Source organism: Mirounga leonina, unplaced genomic scaffold (assembly GCF_011800145.1).
Source record: "Mirounga leonina isolate KUSES-001 unplaced genomic scaffold, KU_Mleo_1.0 Mir_151, whole genome shotgun sequence".
NCBI lineage: Eukaryota > Metazoa > Chordata > Mammalia > Carnivora > Phocidae > Mirounga > Mirounga leonina.
The window spans coordinates 35,782,569-35,785,642 of NW_023270377.1; positions in this window are offsets into that span (position 1 = coordinate 35,782,569).

Below are 3,074 nucleotides of genomic sequence, written 5' to 3' on the forward strand. Positions count from 1 at the left end.
ATTAACAACACAGGAAACAACAGATGTTGGCGCAGATGAGGAGAAAGGGGAACCCTCTTGTACTGATGGTGGGAATGCAGACTGCTGCAGCCACTCTGGAAAACAGTACAGAGGTTCCTCAAAAAGTTGAAAACAGAGCCACCCTATGAGCCAGCAATTGCACTATTAGGTATTTATCCAAAGGACACAAACATGCTGATTTGCTGGGGCACATACTCCCCAATGTTTATAGGAGAAATATCCACAATATTCAAAGTATGTCTATCGACAGATGAATGGATAAAGAAGATGTGTGTGTGTGTGTGTGTGTGTGATGGACTATTACCCAGCCATCAAAAAGAATGAAATCTTGCCATTTTCAATGACATGGATGGAACTAGAGGGTATTCAGCTAAGCTAAATAAGTCAGTCAGAGAAAGACAAATACCATATGATTTCATTTATATGGGGAATTTAAGAAGCAAAACAGATGAACATAGGGAAAGGGAAGGAAAAGTAAAATAAGATAACAACAGAGAGGGAGGTAAACCATAAGAGACTCTTAACTATAGGGAACAAACTGAGGTTGTTGGAGGGGAGGTAGGTGGGGGGATGGGGTAACTGGGTGATGGGCATTAAGGAGGGCACTTGATGTAAGGAGCACTGGGTGTTATATGCAACTGATAAATTACTAAATTCTACTCTGAAACTAATAATACACTATATGTTAACTAAATTGAATTTAAATTTAAAAAAAAACCTGAAAAGAAAATAAAAAAGAAAAAAAAAAAGTATATATCCCTGGGGTGCCTGGGTGGCTCAGTTGGTTAATCACCTGACTCTCAATTTCAGCTCAGGTCATGATCTCCCAGTTGTGAGTATCATGAGATTGAACCCTGCGTCCGGCTCCACATTGGCTATAGAGCCTGCTTAAGATTTCTCACTCCTCTCCCTTACCCCTCCCATCCCTCCCTCGCTAAAAAAAAAAAAAAAAAAAAAAAAATAGTAATAAAAAAATAAAAAAAATAAAGTATCTATCCCTTTGGGAAGTTTGAACAATATTAATTCTTCTAGCCCATGAACTCAGAATATCTTTCTATTTATTTGTACACTCTCAATTTCCTTCATCAATATTTTATAGTTTTCAGTGTACAGATCTGTTCATGGGATTGATATTCTTACGTTGAACTATCCTTGCATCTTAGTGATAAATCCCCTTGGTGATGATTTCTGATCCTTTTCATGTGCTATTGGATTCTGTTTGTTGGTATTTTCTTGAAGATTTTTGCATCTGTGTTTATCAGAGAAATGACCTGAAGTTGGGGGTTTTTCTCCCACTTGTTCCATGCTGACCCAGGAGGAACCATGCTGAGTATAATACAACCAGCACAAATCTTTGCCTTTAGTCTCAGCAGCCTCCCACCTGGGGCCCTTTCCTGTCAGTGCTTAGATTTAGGCAAGACAGAAATTGGTTCCTTGGGCAGCCCCCAGAAAAGTCTGCATGTTATATTTAGGTTTTAGTTTTCTCCTTCCTTCCCTATGGAGAAGTCAGGGACTGGGAGTTTTGTCACAATTGTGCCACTCTGAGCTAAGGGAGGGATGGTGGTGAGTGAGGGACACAAACTGTCCTGTTAGCTTCACCTGGATGCATGCTCATGTGGGATGCAGGAACCTCTTGTTTCCTGGATTTCTCATGAAGGGAGTTGATCGATGTATTGTTAAATGGGTGTTTTCATGTGAGGATGGAGAGTCCAAGGCTTCCTGTTCTATTATTTCAATATCACCACTCTGTTTTATGTGTTTTTAATGGAAGTCACATTGCTTGTTTGAGGTTTTCACTGAGCAGAAGTGTGTTGTAAGTAAAATGAAAGCGTAGGAACAAGGATAGTCATAGGGATAAGAAAAAGAGAATAATAGATACAGATAGGACAGTAAAAATCATGGATGATCCTTCCCCACGTGATGTCATGCAGTTCCAAACCATCTAATTTTATTCATAATAATGTTTTAAAAAGCTTTAATTTAAATACAGGATCAACAAATATTCATGTAAATAGCATAATGATTTTCAATACTGACTTTTAAAAAACTCTCATTAGTGACAAACTATCAATTTGCAATCATATTTCACATTCATCTTATCCATATGCTACAATGAGCATAGCTTCCATTTGTGTTCAATAAAGGTTTGATAAATGAGAGAAGAATTCCATTAATTTTTGGTAGCCACAATAAGAAAGAAGACTCTTTCTGCTCTCATTTTTTTGATGAACTCCAAAAGAGACCAGTCATTCCACTGGCAAGTTGGAAGTAAAACTAAGTATCCACTGAGTGAGACTTTGCTTAATTTTGGACGTAAAGCAGCACCATATTTGATATTTAAAACTGTCTCTAATAGATATGTTTATAACACAAGACTTCAGTAAAAAAAAAAGCTTTTCTATATATGTTATCAATAAGCAATTAGAAATTTTAATAGGAAAAAAAATCACAGTCTCAGTTGCCACACAAAGTATCATGATACAAGAGATATAATCAAAAAATATCTGAACAGTCCTTAAGGACAAAGATGCTGGAGCCAGCATGCCTGGGTGTGAATCCACTGCTTACTAGCTGTGTGACCCTCCACAACTTTTTAAATGCTTCTCCCTTTCCTCATGTGTTAGAAGTGCACACGATAATACTAATTACTGTAGAGCTGCTGAATGCACTAAATGAGCAAATATGTGTAAAGCTGGTGGAAAAGTACCTGGCAAAAAGTAAGTGCTATCTTTGGGTTAGTTTATCATTTATTATTGCTATTATTTCATAAAGAATTACAAAATGGTAATAAGGGACATACTATACAATAGATGGAAATAGAAATAAATACCATGTTCCAGGACAGGTAAAGTTAAATTCAAATTAGTTTGGATAATAAGTTAGAAATAGAATAAGGCATCTGGGCAGCTCAGTCAGTTAAGCCTCCGACTCTTGATTTCAGCTCAGGTCCTGATCTCAGGGTTGTGAGATCGAGCCCTGTCGGGCTCCACACTCAGTGTGGAGCCTGCTTGGGATTCTCTTTCTCTCTGTTGCCCCTTCCCCCCACTTGCACT